The following is a 16789-nucleotide window of genomic DNA, read 5'->3' as shown; positions in this document are numbered from 1 at the left end:
CCTGTAGGTGCTAGAGCGACCTTCCCCACTACTGCTGTCCACCTAGAGGGTAGCAGTCTTTGGGGATACCCTCTGGCAGGAAGCAGAGGCGGGACAACACGGAAGAGTAGCCTGAGCAAGTTGGAGTAGACAAAACAGTAAACACAGCTCAAGGACCTCCATGAGCTCTCACATCCTCAATGCCTCCCAGAGCCGGCGAACCAGCCAAGCATTCATTTATCAAGAGTTTATTAAGCAGCTACTATATGCAGGGCACTCTGCTTGGAGCTGTGGGTATAGATGCACAAGACATGGCCTCTGCTCTCAGGAGGCACTCTCTGGAGAAAAACAAACTTTCCTTTTTGGTTTCACCCCTGCTCCACACAACAGACCATCAGAACCCTAAGGCATCTTCTTCCTCCCTAGACACGTTTGGCTATGACCCTCTGGCCCCTGCTTCTGTTCCCATCGCCAGCTCTCTGAATTCACACAGAGGCAATGCTCACTAGAATTCCTGCTGCTTTCTTGACATTCACCCAGCTGAAACATTCAGCCTCCAGCCCCAGAAGTTATCTCTTGAGCTTACCACTGTGATTAGGCCACTTCAAGACTCACAGTTCTTCGGTGACCCCACCATCTCCTGGATCAAACACAGCCTGTGAAGCCTCCGCCGTTTGCCTTCTCTTATTGGTGACCCGAAGAACCTGCCGTGGCTCCCTGTTGCTTATCAGATACAGTCTGAACTTTTGGGCTATTTTCCAGGGCCCTCCCGCCGCGTTTCTAACTCTTATTATTACTACCCAACAGTGTCCCTTCCCATCCCCGGCATGCCAACGTTTATAATATAACCGTACATCTGACCAAGGGTAAGAGCTTTTTTAAGGGGATCACTTCCACATTTATAGTTGATTTATTCCACAAATATTTCATAAACAGCTGATGTGTACCAGGACTCGGAACAGGCATTGCGACGGCTCTGATGGTGACGAGAACAGACATGCCGCTTGCCCTGGGGGAGCCCAGGAACTAGCAGGCAGGACAGATGCTAATAAGGAAAATAGAATGGGACGTGTTGTCCCACTGGATGACCCCCCGTGTTGTCCCACTGGATGACCCCCCGTGGTTCCTGAGAGCCTGGGCACTTCCACTGAAGCCACATAGATCCCTCTCACTTCCTGCCTGCATTCTTCCCAGAGCAACGTGTGCCTGGCCGGGGGAGGAATGGAGATTGTTCCAACAGGATGTCCACCCAAAATGCACCAGCCCCCCATCTGTCCTCCCTGGGTGAGGCCCCTCCCTTCCCAGATTCAGTCTCCGAGGGAAGTGACACAGGAAGCAGGCACGGAATTGAGAGCCTAAGAATTCCGCATGCAAACAAACCCCTTGGGCAATGGCACTGAGAAAAGGCACTTCTCCGTTTCACTGAGTTGGAAACAACAGGTCCCGCCACCTCGCCACCATGCTGGGCGTGAAATCCACTCCTCTGTTCTCTGACGACTTTGCCCATGACCGGTCCCTTGTCATTGCCTGTCTCGTTTTGAAATGTGTCCATGATTGAGGGCTCTAACACCTCATGTGGCTGCTGGATGTTGAGTCAGTGTTTAACCACTATAATTGGGAGAAAAGTTTCCCAACTGTCTCACCAAGACGAGACGCTGCAGATTCCACCCTCTTATTCATCCTTCGCCCTCTGTGGAAAAGTTACCAAGCATTCTCTCCTCTGAATGCTCCCGAAAGGTTTCTATAAAACTGAAATAAGAAAAGGCCTTTGGACTGATGCCCCCCATTCTCTCTAAATGTCAATGTCCCGTATGGAAATTTGTTTAGAGAACATAATACAAGGGAAGGCAGGAGAGAGAGCTCCAACGTGCTGGAAGGCAGCCTCCTGGGCGCCTCCTGCCTGGGGTTCTCTCCCTACCCAGTGCCTCAGCCACCCAGGGTGACACTCATGGTCGTGGAGCTGGAACGGGCCCCAAGAATTCTGAAGTGCAGGGGAAACGTGTTCCTTTTTAGGTGCCTGGTAAAAGTGAAAGTGACTTGAGCTCTAAAATGAGAAGGGCATTAGAGAAATAAAATTTGCCAAGGCTGCTGCCCCAAGTTTGTGGGAGTTTCCTAAATCAAGGGACAAGTCACTACATTAAAGAGTTTCTCCCTCTCTCCCTTCCTCCAACCTCCTTTCTTTCTTCCTTTCCTTCCTTTCTCCCTCTCTCTCCCTCTTCCTCTCTCTCTTCCCCCACTCTCCTTTCTCAGCCTCTCTCTCCTCCAGGATCTAAAGCAGCGAGTCCCTACAGAAGGATGTCTCTGTCTCTGCTGTAAAGCCACCTCCTGACACCTTCCTCTTCTCTCTTCCAGCCTCAATTCTGCCATCTTTTCAAGTTGAGCTAATGTCTGACGCCTTTTGGGCACCCCTTCCTATCTAGTCAATCTCTGGTTGAACCTTCCTTTCTCTGAATTCCATTAAACCCTGACTGGGTATGATTACACAATGTTTCGTGTTCCCCAGCAGTTTCATGTGCACGCATCTTGTCTCCTCAACCAGGTTGTAAACTTTCAGAGGACAGAGGACAGTGTCCCTCTGCACACTGGACATGGGGCTGGGGACATAACAGGCCTTTACAGAGACCTTCATTGGCCTTTCACTTCTCATTAAACATCAGAGAATTCACATAGAAAAAAACATTCATAAGTATCCTAAACGTGAATAAGCCTTTATTTGGGTGGAGTAACCATCTTATACAACATCAGATAATTCCTACTGGAAAGAACCCTGTATCTGAGGTGTCTGTGGGAGAGCCCTCGGGGTAAGTTGGGAGCTTGGTAGGTACATCTGACTCATTTTCATGGAACTTGATTACATGAGCACAGTGACTGTGGGGGAACCTTCTGTCAAGACGATCCCAACATCGGGGTGCGCATTAGAGAGAAACCACAAGTCTGAAGAATGTGGGAAAGCCTCCCTCAAAATCTTCATCAACACCACCAGAGAACTGACCCTAAAGAGCAGTGTAGATGCGGGGGTACAATGCATGCGAGGTGGATACGGGCCCCATCTTTGTGAAGCACATGAAACGCATTCCGAGTTGAAGAACTGAGACTTGGAGAGGGAGCATTATATTCTGTGGGTACAGCTGGAATATTACCAAACTTTGATTGCTGCTTTTTTCTTTATTGGACCTGAAACACTTCCACAGCTGATTTCCTTGGCCATCACCTCTCACTAGGGAAGGGAAGGGATGATCTTCCCAATGCTTGTTGTGGATAGAGAATTGGGCTGGCGGGCTGTGTCGCTGGTTGAGGGCACACTGGCAGTCAGGATGCCAGCTCCAGTCTCTGGGGACCTTTATTTGATGTGCTAGGGACCATGCTAGTGCTAACGGAGACCAAAGGTCTAAAGAGAGGTTCCGTGCCCTAGCTGGTTTGCTCAGTGGTTAGAGCATCAGCCCGTGGACTGAAGGGTCTTGGGTTCAATTCTGGCCAAGGGCACATACCCTGGTTGCAGTCTCCATCCCCAGCCCTGGTAAGAGTGTGTGCAGGAGGCAACGAATCAATGTGTCCTTCTCACATTAATGTTTCTTTCTCTCTCTCTCTCTCTCTCCCTCTCTCCCTCTCTCCCTTCCACTCTCTGAGAAGCAATGGAAAAAATACCCATGAGTGAGAATTAAAAAAATAAAAATAAAAAAATAAAGAGAGGTTCCGTGCCCTCAAATGGCTTATAGTCCAGGGAGGGAACAGATGGGTCCTTACGATATGGAACTGATTTAGCAGGAGTGCAAATGAAATGCAGCAGAGGCATGGGAAAAGAGCCCTAAGTTCCTTGGGAGAAAGCAGAAAAGGCTTCACAGAGGAGGTATTGTTTGAGCTGAGACGTAAAAGGGCTGAAGATTTTGCCAGACAAACAAGCGAGCAGAGGGTGTTCAGGTGGAAGAAACAGCAGATTCAAAGGCATGGAAATAAGAGAGGGCATGACCTGGTGAGGAGCCTGGAGAAGTTCCGTGGGTAAGGCATGGGGGAAGGGCAGTTCGGCAGAGAACAAGGCCCTTGAATGCCTTGCAAAGCAGTTCAGATTTCCCTGTAGGCAATGGGGATTTCGTTTCCTAATGCTGCAGTAACAAATTACCACAAATTCAGTGGCTTAAAACAACACAGATTTCTTATCTTCCAGTTCTGGAGGTCAGGAGCTTCACTGGGCCAAAATTAAGGTGTCGGCCGGTTGTGTTCTCTGGAGGCTCTGAAATGACTGCTTAGTTCGATAGGGAGCCAGTTAAAGACTTGGTGACTCATGGACCCAGTGTGATGATGACTGTGCTCACCAGTTGGTGGCCACCTGGGTCTGGGTCTCTTGCTTCCCTAATACATCTTTCGCCATCTTCTCTGTCCCCATTTCCCAGTACCAATGACCTTGAAGCTGTCAAAATATGTCTCTCCTTCCTATTGCGTTTTGTTGTTTTTTTAAACAACAAACAAACATGTTTTTATTGATTTCAGAGAGAGGAAGGGAGAGAGAGATAGAAATATCAATGATGACCCTGCCGGGGGTGGCTCAACCGTTAAGTATCGGCCTAGGATCCAGGCGATCGGGGTTCGATTCCCGGTCAGGGCACATGCCCGGATTGCGGGCTCCATCCCCAGTTGGGAGCATGCAGGAGGCAGCCGGTCAATGACGACTTTCTCATCATTGATGTTTCTCTCTCTCCCTCTCCCTCTCCCTTCCTCTCTCTGAAATCAATAAAGATATATATTTTTTAAAAAGTTCCCAACCCAGCCAGGTATGGCTCAGCGGTTGAGCGTCGACCTAGGATCCAGGAGATCGGGGTTTGATTCCTGGTCAGGGCATATGCCTGGGTTGTGGGCTCAATCAATGACTCTCTCATCAATGATGTTTCTGTCTCTGTCCCCCTCTCCTTTCCTCTCTCCAAAATCAATAAAGATATATTTTTTGGGGGAAAAAAGTTCTGGAATGAAAAAATGGAGATTGTTTAATAAATACATATATATCAATGATGAGAGAGGGTCATTGATCAGCTGCCTCCTGCACGGCCCCTGCTGGGATTGAGCCTGCAACCCGGGCATGTGCCCTGACCAGGAATCGAACCACGATCTCCTGGATCATATAGGTTGACGCTCATCCACTGAGCCACGCTAGCTGGGCCTTCCTATTGCATTTTTATCTAAGAAACTCCGAAGGAGTTGATATGAATCTCCTAGTGGTTTACCTGCAAGTAGTGTTCCCAGATAAAATCCAGGACATCCAGTTAAATTAGAATTTCAGATAAACAATGAATAACTTGACTATGTCTCAAATGTTATGATGTGTTTAGTACTCCTTTGTTAACCAGATTATTTGATTAACCAGAACACTGCATTCCCCAACTTTACCATATAAACTTTACTTTATCTTCTTTTTGATGCAATCTACAAGGTAGACAGTATTCAAGCCCTGAAAATTCCAATGCCTTCTTACAGGCAACTTTCTTTGTACAGCAGTAACACCGGGAAGGAAGGCAGGCCATGGTTCTAGAGAGATGGCAAGGGTCAGAATAATGAGGACTGGTCCTTCTTATTTCACTGTCATGAAAGGTGATGGCTCACCAGCTATCACAGATTTTTCTGATGCCCAATTCTAAGATTCAGACAAGCTCAGTTCCTGCTCTGGCTCTCACCTGCCCCCTTCATTAATGGGGAACATCATCCTTGCTACTCCATGACCTAAGGACCACCAGGGTACCCATTTATTTAAGTGTACTGAAGTTTTTTGTTTGTTTTTTACAAAAAGTGCTATAGCCCAGCTGGTTTTGCTCAGTGGTTGAGCATCGACCTATGAATCTGGAGGTCACAGTTCAATTCCTGGTCAGGGCACATGTCTGGGTTTGGGGCTCGGACCCCAGAAGGGGTTGTGCAGGCGGCAGCCGATTGATGATTCTCTATCATCATTGATGTTTCTACCTCTCTTTCCCTTCCTCTCTCTGAAATCAATTATATATATATATTAAAAAAGGTACTATACAATGCACTCCCTATTTGCTGTCTTTGATCTTGACTAGGATAACGATGAAGACTTTCATCATCTTTGAGATGCAAATGACAGTGTGATTTTGAATTGAATGTGTAAAATTTGTTGTAACCACTGTTACAGGAAATACAAATGAAAGAACAGTTGAAATCTGTGAGGTTGGTAACTGTTGGCTCAAGACTTTAGCTCCCAGGCTCCATCCCATGTGACTCCCATTCTAGAATCACTCTCCTCTTTTTACTTCCCTGGAGCCCTCCCTCTAAATTTCCCTCCTTGGTATGAGGTGGGTAGATACCTGAAGTCCTTCAATTTACCCTGTTTGCAGGCCAAGGCTCAATCCTTCCAGCTAGAGCTTTATGGAGATGGTCATTTCCAGATCACTTCATGGTCATCTGCAGGCCACTCTCCGTCCCAGCACATTGTTCAGTCTGGTGTTCTCAGGTGGGACCTGAGTTTTCACATCAAAGTTGTTTAGATATCTTGTGGTGGCCGATTTCCACATTCCTGAACTTACCCTTTTAAGTACCATTTCAGACACTCTAAATGCAAAAGATTATAAGTTTATGAAGCCCTAAAGAAACTGGATTTTATCACTCTGTAAGTGAACTAACCCGCCCAGTCAATGGCAGCAGGCTGAACTGCACAAGGATTGCCTGTATCCTCTTGCACCTCCATTACTTCTAGAAAAAAGGGGCCCTCAGGGGCCAGGGGAATTAATGACTTAATGCCTACAAAGCTCTAGAAACAACTAACTGCAGATAAGGTCTCATTATCGCTAATTGTTATTATTATTGTTGTTATTGTTCTTAACTCAGCTCCTATGAAAAGCTGCCACAGCTCTGCTAACGACCTCAGGTCAAGGGTTTAATTAATACCTCCTCTGAATGCCAGAGGCCTCAGGCACCAAGTTGCCGCCCCCACATCCTAGTCCCATCTCCTCTGAGCTCTGCCCACAGGGTCCTCTCCACCCCGGATTCTTCCCAGTCTCTACCTGAGTGGCTCCATTCTTTACTCCCGCTAACAGCTCCCCCTCCCAGTCAAGGCCCCAGCTCTGCACCTTCCTCCTCCTTTTGCTGCCCCTTGCCCACAATCTCACTTACCCCCTTTGACTTTGCCTTCCTTTTTCTGCAGCTTCCTAGCCCCCCAACACATGTCTTTTGATGCCCAAACAGTTCTCAAGAGCCAAGCCTTTTGGGGGTCATGAAAGTCAAGGGAGGGTTCCTTGAGCCCCACCTGTCTCCCTCTCAGTCCCCACTTCCTGCACTGCACCCCAGGTCTCCCATCCCACCTCGGTGAACTTTGGGATTGTGCCTCAGGTGGTGAGGCCGGTTGGGTGGGTTGGCTGGTTTAGGGTTACGAAGTCTGGCACTAACTCACAGCCCCGTGCAACTGCCTTCTTTAATTAATTAACTCCAATTTTTACAAAACCATCTCTTCAATTGGACCTCAGTACATGCCTCTGGGGCATATGTCACTTCAATTACAGACAACAATTAAGCGTGCTGCCTAAAAGAATCTGTGAGCCTCTTTAAAGACAAACACAATTTGGACCTGACTACCTTGAACAGTCTCCTGGAGACAGAACCTGAGGCAGAATCCCCCAGGTGAGGAATTGGGCTACAACAGTGCACTTAAGAGCTAGGAGGACAGTTCTCCTGATAGGTCCCTGCCCTCAGCTGCGCACAGGCCCTAACCCCAGGGTTACAAGGTGCCTTTGCTTAAGATATCCAGGAAGCTAAGCTGTTGCAGGTGGCTTAGTGGCCTCACTTCGCTAGTACCAATGTCCCTCAAACTCCAAAGTCCAGCTCCCCACTGTCCTAACTGGCCATCTTGTATGGATAAAGATGAATCTCAGGCCCTGTAATAATAAGACAGGGACTGAATTGATATTTTTTCCATCAGGACAGTTGGTATATGCAGGGTTAACTGATGCTTTTGCAGTGGTTTGAATTAGGAAAATGGCTGAGATGTTTCTCAATGGTCCTGATTCCCATCCCATGTAAGAGAAGAGGGGGCACGCAGTGCAGCTACAAATATTGTTCCATGTACAAAGCAAGTAGGCAGAGATGAGACTGGCCTAAAAGATTAGTCTCATTAACATTATCCTCGCTAGCCCAACTGGAATTTAAAAACATTAGTAGACCAGGTAAACGTGGATTTCCTTATCTTTTTTAAAAATCCTCACCCGAGGATTTTTTTTTTATTAATTTGAGAGAGAGAGAAACATCACATCTTGACATACCCCAATCAGGGATAGAACCTACAACTGGGCATGTGCCCTGGCCAGGAATTGAACCTGTGACCTATCAGTGCACAGAGCCATGCTCAACAAGCTGAGCCACACCAGCCGGGGATCCTTATCTATTTAACTCAATTATTTATTGGCATGAGTTGACTAGGACTCACTTTGTCCTTTCATGTTAGCTGGAGCTGTGGCTGTGCACTGGAGTCCAAACTTCCAGAGAGCAGAGACCACATCTGTTCAATTTGCTTTGTATGGTGTCCAGCAAAAGGCTGCCGTACAGTGTCCCAGAGAAGTCCTGGACTTGGACCCTGGAGACCCAGGTTTTAGTTCTGGCTGTGTGACCCTTCAAATCCAGGCCTTATTTTCATTCTCTGTACAAAATAAACAGTGGGAACAACATTTTCTGCCCTTCCTACCTTCTAGTGTTAAGGGAAGGATTAAATGGGGTAATACAGAAGAAAGATTTGTAGAAATTATCACATAAACATGGGTTTTTTTATTATAAAGTACATTTTGATGATAAGGACACCAGAGTAATCAAAATCCAAACTCTGAGATGCTTCAGAAGGAGAAGCTGATGTTAAGAAACCATAGCTATAGGGAGCTGTGAACCAAATGACGGTCCCAGGCCATGCTACAGCTAAAACCAAGCTTGAGGCCCAAGTGACACTGGCTGTCCCAGTAGCCTCCCTCGTGTCTATCCCCAAGGCAAAACAGCTGCAGTCACATAACTGGCCTTTTAGTGTATCCTCTTTTTCTCTTCCAGGGCATCCTGGCATTTATTTTAACTTTTTACTAGAATTCAAGTGGGGGTAGTGAGAAGTGAGGGGCACAGAGTGAAGGTGCCCATGGCCCATAGCCCTCTAAGTTACACACATATGCACGTATGCATATAAGCCCCATGATAAAAAAGCCAAAGTCCAGCTTGCTGAGCTGTCTCTAAACACTGTCCCTTACAGCTATGAGAAAAAGTGAGTTAATAAGGGGAGCCCAGGACAGCTTTATCCATTTTGAAAAAGGGGCAGTTTCCTGCAAGAAAGGCTTAGAGGTGAGAACTGAGTAGTAATTCTTAGGACAGGAATGGAATTACACGGTATTAATGAACATGGTCAGCTTTCTAGAGTAGAATCCTAGGTATCCAATCTGGAAGACTCTAAGAGCCATATAATCCCCTCTTTTTGCAAAGCTTAAAAGGTGAAGTGATTGAGCAAAGGTCACAACACTAAAGTATGAGAGCCTAGGAGACCATGACCGGGGCTATGCTCTGGCTCCAAGTCCGGTGCAGCCGAATGGGGCTGTGTTAATTAATGCATGGGCAGAATGCCACCGTCACTGCCTCTATGTAAGTACAGGTGGTAAGAACTGTAACTGACTAGGGGAACATCCCTGGAGACTTGGGGAGCAAAGAAATGCAGTGAAGAGGGAGCTTGTACCAAGTCATCCAGCTCACGTTATAGAAACCAGATAGCTCTGCTGCTCTTTAAATTAAAACAAATCTTTGAAGGCTTTCAGAACTGTCAAAGTATACAGAACTTTTTACTAACAATTTTTAAAAAATGTATCTATATTGATTTCAGAGAGGAAGGGAGAGGGGGAGAGATAGAAACATCAGTGATGAGAGTCACTGATCGGCTGCCTCCTGCACGCCCCCGACTGGGGATCAAACCCGCAACCCGGGCATGTGCCCTGACCGGGAATCGAACCGCGATATCCTGGGTCCTTGGTCGATGCTCAACCGCTGAGCCATGCCGGGCCGGGCACTAATAATTTTCAATGAAAAAAAAAAGGGTTCTGCTGGTTTCTGACCACTGCCTTAATGAGTATGTTAATGAGGAACTCTACCCAAGGCCAAGAAACCGGGGTGGTAGAAGCCTGATCTCCCAATGATGCCAGGTGTAGGTGCTCAGTGTTGTCTGCCATGACTGCTAAGCTGCAGAGCCAGCAGCTGAAGAAGGGAGGCACTGAAATTAGTATTCTGACTAAGAGCAAATGCCCTCTTCTTGGGACATGTCGAGTGATGACACTGGTTGGCAGCCCTCTTCTTTTGGTAGGTTTGTGAAGGAGAGGAGCTAAGAGAGAGCAGAGGAAACGGGATCGCCTTGCTAGCCCTGAGGCCCAAGGCCTTCCAAAGTACCAATCACCAAGGTTTCAGATACACAGGGGCAAGTCCTAGCATCGAGAGAGAGAAAGAGTAAGGGAGATGTGGCTGCAGAACTGAATATGAGAATTACCCTCCATCGAATGCCAAGGCTACCTGTTTTTACTCCAAAGGAATATGTAGCAGTTTCTCAGAGTAGGCCTGTCAAACTCTCTGAAAGAACAGCACACTGGAAGTCACGAACCTGGGTCTTGCTCTGGCTCCGTTGTTTACTGGGCTGGGTGACTTTGGCTGAGCTATTAAACATTCTTTGGCCTGAATTTCCTTCATTGGGAACAATACCTGTCCTGCCTGCCTCACAGGGTTGCTGGAAGATTGATGAGATAATGAACCTAACCTCCCTCAAAAAAACCATAAAGCACTCCTCAAACAGAAGGTAAGAATATTACTATTCTAATTACTAGGAGCCCTTCACAGGGTTGGCCTGTGGGTGGAGAGTTAAAGAGGCTGGAAGGTCACCTTGTTTCTTAGCCATCACTTTGCACCCCACCTCTTCCAAGCAGGATAACCCTGACAGGGAGAGGGTGAAGAAGGGATCAAGTGTCCCAGAAGGCAAAGCTAGATACCTCAGTCAGATGTTCTGGGCTCACCAGCCCCCACAGATGCCAAGTTCTTTCTTGCATTGGATCTAAGTCTTTTCCTTTTACTATTCATGCTTATTTATTCCTGCTCTGCCTGAAGATTTCTCTACCTACTGAAACATGATAGCATTTTTAGTGTTTATCCACAATTGAAGAACATGACCAAAGTTGCCAAATTACCATCCCTGGAGTCTGGAGTCAAAGTGTAATAAAAACCAAGCATCTGTTTTTGGAAGGAACCTTGAACCCCTTTATTTATAAAGTTTCAGTTTCTTCCCTAACCTTGTCCCAGACTGAGGTCATTTTACGTCCTACAATTTTTTTTTTTTGTGGTAAGGAATGCTATTTTGGGGAGAAGTAGCTGCATCTATATTAAAAATGTGTAGAGAGGTCAGCCTTACTGCAAGAACATTTATTACGTGTGCCTTTAATAACAGAAGGAGGATAAGAGTTGTAATTAAGATAAGATTTGGAAAACATCAAGGAAGTTTGGATTACGGTGAGAAAAGGTCATCCAGATCCTTCAAGTTGCTGTTTTAGGTCCTCTCCAGCCTTGCCTCCCTCATTTCCCCTCTCTGTACTCCAAGCACTTTCAATTATGGACACCCTCTCTTGGCTCTGAACTTGGATAAATGCTACCTTGTTAGCTAATAGTACCATTAATTATATTAATCATTAATAGCTAATTAGTCATAATGCTGTAATGCTTACAATGGAGGCTTCCTTTCTTGCAGCAGCTCTGTGTCTCAAGCACACACACACCCCCTTCCCTATTCCTGGCCACAGAACAAGCTCGGCTCTCAAATTGTTTTTCGGACCACTCTGGTAATCTCTAAATTTCTCCAGTTTTTATTACCTGTCTCATCAGCTGGCCAATGACCACACTGCTATAGTTTACCTCTGTTTCTGTCCTCTGTCACATTGCTCTCCTGTAACAAGTAGGCCACAGTCAAGATTTTTTTAAACTTTATTTCCCAACTCAAAGGCTCTTTTACTTCCAAATCTCGTTTGGGCCCACTTTTCTTTGGCCCCGTTCCTTCACTTCACCTCTGCCTAACCCTAACTCGCCCCCATCTCGCGGAGCCCCACACCCCCGCCCCAAAGCTCCCTCCCACTCGACGCTTTGGCTTCCTTGCAGCAACCACGCCCCCAGACCCAGGGAGAGCGGTGCGCACGCGCAGTCCACGCCTTTACCTGGGCGCTCGGGAGTGGGCGGAATGGGGGAGGGCGGGGGTGGAGCGGGAGTCGGCGGTTATCTGGGCGGCGGAGCGCTCACAATGTGGCAGGAGGGAGAAAAGGTGCACCGGGGCCAGCCCAGGGCCTGCGCATGCGCGCCGCCGCGCCCAGTGGCCGGGATGCCAGGGGGGCGGGCGGAGGGAGGTGTCGGGATCCCTGTTGGGCGGGGGGGCCGGCGAGGGAAGGGGACGCGGGTGCGCGCGCGCTCGCGCCGCCGCTCTCCCTCCCTCCCTGCCCCCCTCTCCGCACACACATCCACACGCGCACACCCCCCTCCCCTGCCTCCCTCCCCGCGCGCCGCCCGCCCCGCCGGCCCCGCTCGCCCTCGCGCGCTCGGAAGGGAGTCGCGAGACGTCGGAGCGGCGGCCACGTAGCGCTGCGGCGGCGGCGGCGGCGGCGGCGGCGGCCGAGGCCGGGTTTGCTGAGCGGCCCTGAGGACAGACGTTGGGCGGGGGGGAGGGGCCGGCCCGGCCGGCGGTTGTTACTCCAGCACCGCGGCTTCAGGGCCCCCGCCGCAGAATGGACCGCCGAGGCGGCGGTCGGGGCGGCGGAGGCGGAGGCGGCCGGCCTGGGTGAGTAGGGGCCCCAGCCCCCCACGCACACGCCACAGTCGCGGCTGCGCCCTTTGCAGCCGTCCGCCTGGCCGGCCGGGGCTCTGGGCGCCCGGTTAGCCCTTCGCCGAGGCAGCTGCGTGCACTAGGCCGGAGCAGCCCCCATCCGGCTGGGAGGCCCCGGGCGCTGTGCTCTTCTGGCCCCGCGCTTGGGCCGGAGGCGCCCGCGTCTGCTCCCGGACCCGGGCTAGGCTCCAGTTTTGCAGACTGCCGGTCCCGAGGTCCGAGGGGAGGCTGGGTCTGCACGGGTTAGCGGGCCGAGGGGAGGTTTGCACCAGTCCTCCTACGAACATTCTCCAGCTCTGCAGCTGGTGGCTTGCACCCACTGCCTCCCCCGCCCTGCGGTTGCGCCCAAACCTCCAACCCCCGGGAGTATTGTACCGCCTGAGACAAAATGCATCTAGTGTACAGCTGCCCAGCACTCACCCCAGGGGGTAATACCGACCTTTCTCTACCCTCCCTCTTCCTCCCCTCCAATCAGGCTCTAGTAAAGATTCTTAGATGGGAGACACTGAAGGTAGTGACACCCCTGTTACATCGGCACAGAGCATGTTCATTGTCGAAGAATGTCTCCTGTAGAAATGATAAATGCCCCTGCCTCACCCTCCAAGTCTGATTTCACAATTTAAGATCCCATATGCTCTCATTTGAAGAGGGCCAGTCTTTGATCACATCTAGTACATCCCTCCCCCAACACACACACACACACACACACACACACACACACTCTCTCTCTCTCTCTTCCTGATTGCTGAGCAGCCACTGTCATCGCGATCCATTGTCAGGAATGGCTTGTGCCAGTCAAAGGAATGTGCTTTTGCCTTTGGAGAAGGGTGCTTTCCACAGCCATGTTCTCAGAATGTTCCTCTGTGAGTCTGCCTTTGATTGTCCCCAGATTGTCCCCATGCTCAAGCGTCGTTATTACAGTGTTTCCCTTATATGCGTCTCCAGCCGACCCGTAATACCTGAAGTGATGCTTTCTCCCAGCGAATTAGATACATATGGTGTGGAGGAATTAATTTTGTTGTAATGTTTAACATCTATCAGTCAAGGCATAGTAAATAAGATAATATTTTGGGAAGAATGTATTTTTTTCCAGAGATGGCCGGGCCGGTATTGTTCTGGGAATGGCAACTAGCACAGGCTTTGTTGACAACATGTGTATGCTTAGGGAATGAAGAGCTGCTGTGGCTGGCAAGTGTGTATGCAGAATGCAGGTGATGTTCCCATGTAAAGCTGAGTTGAGAGTGGTGAGCTGCACTGTGATCCTCAGAGCTGACAGGCAGCTTGGTTGTTTGTATCAGGACTGTGCACATGTATTTGGATAGATACTACCTTTAGTATACTTTTGTTTAAAATGTTCACTGCTGAGTTTCCGTGAACCTGGAAATGTTTACTTCAGTGGTTTTTAACCTTTCTTTGGGGTCATTGAAGCCTTTAGGGCCCTCTTAGTAAAATAGACACATAATTTTGCATGTAATTACAGTCATCTTGAAGTTGGTCCTGGGACCTCAGGTTAAGATCTCTATTATGCAAAAGTGAAAGGAACTTGAGGGGTGTGTGTGTGTGTGTGTGTGTGTGGGAGGCTGGTGTTTTTGTTTTTCTTAATGATTGACATTACTTTGGTCCTGAGCAATAAGCAACAAAGCAGATTATATATGTATTCTTCCTTGTGTTTTGTTATTTTATTACAGTGAGTTAGATACTTGTAAGATATCATTTCCCTGTCATCCTGTAAAAGTGTATGTGAGAGTTTCAGAAAAAGTTAAAACTGGAGTCAAAATAATTTGTCTAAATTTGACCAATTGATAATGTATATTCCTTGTACTATATTCTAATTTCAACAGCATATCAGTGGTCTGTTTTCTGATGCTTATCCAGAATCTTTATATGTTGGCTGAGGTTGACTTGATCTCTTAAAAGAAGGCTTTATCATTCCCAGAGTAAAGCACCTGCTCCATGAAGAAGATTTTTTTCAACTTTATTAAATATGATTAAATGTTTTTATTCAGAGTTGACATTGCCATCAGAATCATCCATTTTTAAATTTTGTTTTAATGGAAGGATTTTAATTGTAGTTAGCAAGTTTAATCTCCATGTTTAACATCTAGAACTAGGGATGAACGTTGCACCATTGTGTCAGTAAGCAAGGGACAACCATCACCTACTCTTGTTTAAATCACTCTGCATCGAGACCCTGCATTTTGACCATGTTTCAATCAAAAGACATTTATTCTGGCTTTGTGATAGTGTTATGATGGGCAGTGACATCAAAGAAGCAGCCTCCAGCTCTCCAGGAGCTTACAATTCTGAGATGTTAGTATTTTTAGCATTTTGGGGTTTCTGAGAAGCTAAGGAGTTCATGGTATTAACAGCTTTTTGGAAGGCAAGGGAGCCTTGGAATCTTTCATAGAACCTGTTCCACATACCTGAAGAGTAGCGTTTATTCTAATAAATTACGCAGTGTACCCTAAGAAGTTTGGGAGAATGCTGAGATTGCAAGTACTGCATTTTTTTTTATTATCTAATAAACATGCTTGAAGTGGTTTATATTACAGGTTATGTTTTTTGTTCATGTCATGCCTGAAGTTTTACTGTCGGAAATTATTTGCCTATCCCGAACCCAAACCATGTCAAAGTTGCAAATATGTCTCTTTTCTTTGTCAGCATAGTATAGTGACAGATCATTAAAATCTTGGGACAGGGTGCTTCCTTGATTTTTAATATTGCAGAACCTCTTCTAACCAGTCACCTAGTTAAACACCCACATACCACAGACCAGCTGATCATATAACACGTATGGCTGTGAGAACAGCATTCTCTCTGCCAGATTCAGAGCTTGGAAGCTGGGAAACAATTGCATAGCAGTGAAAAACTTCAGGAGTAGTGGTGCCAGCAGCTCACTCATTAATACAAACAGCTTGCTTTAGTTTCTTCAACACTCTTCTTCAGACACCCTTCCCTTAGGAGGTTTCAGATCAGCAGCTCCTACTCAAGGGAAACGGCACCTACTTTCTGCAACTGTGGCCTCAAGATCTGATTTGTGACACCCAGAGCTGTTTTCATTTCTGCTCTAAGTATGGGAAGTAATCTTGTAGTGTGGTAAGAAAATACTTTTCAAGTCTGTAGAAAAAAAGTTGATTAGTAATGCTACTGATGTGATTTTATTCTTGCATGTCTGAAGTCTATTGAAATAAACTGTAAAAGTGAACTGTTTAAAAAAAAGAAAGAAAGAAAGAAAGCCCTTTTCTAAAGGGTTTTAGATAATTTGACCAAAAATGTGAAGATACTCTCAAGTTTCATTTCCCTTGTTCTAAAAAGTCAGTTGAGAGACAGCCAACAACACAATTAAAAAAACCTGTGGATTCTCTTGTGTTTTGAGCCATAGCCTTTGGAACTAGTTACCCTAAAGGAGGTGACTGCATTTCCTTGCTGGGAACTCTTGGGTCTTATGCTCCAGTTTTAGGTATGATGTTTTTCTCAGCTATCTGTCATTGTTTCCAATAGTTAGCACTTGAATTTACTTTGATAGAGGTGAACTGGTGTTGCAGTTAGTGACTTTAGCTGAAGAAGGAGCAGGGAGGTGCTTCCTTGGAGCCAGGCAGAACTGGATTTGAATTACAGCTCCACCATTTACTGGCTTTATGGCCTTGGGCATGTCACCCTGACCCCTCTGGTCTCAGTTTCCTCATCAACAGAATGGAATTTGTTATGAGGATTAGACATAATACATGCAAACCTCTAGCACAGTTCCTGGCACTTGTATCGAGGGAGTATTAAGGACTCAATAAATGGTAGGACACTGTTGATGCGGAGTGTAACTACAGATCGTTTTGGCTTACAAGATTTAGAAGTCTGGTGCTGCAATCTGCATACTTTTATTTGTGCAGATCTGGGATGAAAAAAATTGCAAATATTTGTCTTGGAGCATACCTAAGTCTTGCAGGTGCAGTATGCTTTTTGGAACTT

General features: G+C 47.2%; 1 protein-coding gene across 1 annotated transcript in view; it reads left to right on the top strand.

Moving 5' to 3' along the window:
* Positions 1-12708: 12708 nt before the first annotated feature.
* ZNF652 (zinc finger protein 652) overlaps positions 12709-16789 on the top strand; it is a 36714-nt gene continuing 32633 nt past the window's right edge. Inside the window, exon 1 of the mRNA XM_087826175.1 lies at positions 12709-12781. The gene's annotated coding sequence lies outside the window, so the exon portion shown is untranslated. The remainder of the gene's footprint in view (positions 12782-16789) is intronic.

Source organism: Miniopterus natalensis, chromosome 17 (genome assembly GCF_054644295.1).
Source record: "Miniopterus natalensis isolate mMinNat1 chromosome 17, mMinNat1.hap1, whole genome shotgun sequence".
Classification (NCBI taxonomy): domain Eukaryota; kingdom Metazoa; phylum Chordata; class Mammalia; order Chiroptera; family Miniopteridae; genus Miniopterus; species Miniopterus natalensis.
The sequence above is the reverse complement of the archived record's forward strand: the minus strand, read 5'-3'. Positions and strand labels throughout refer to the sequence as shown.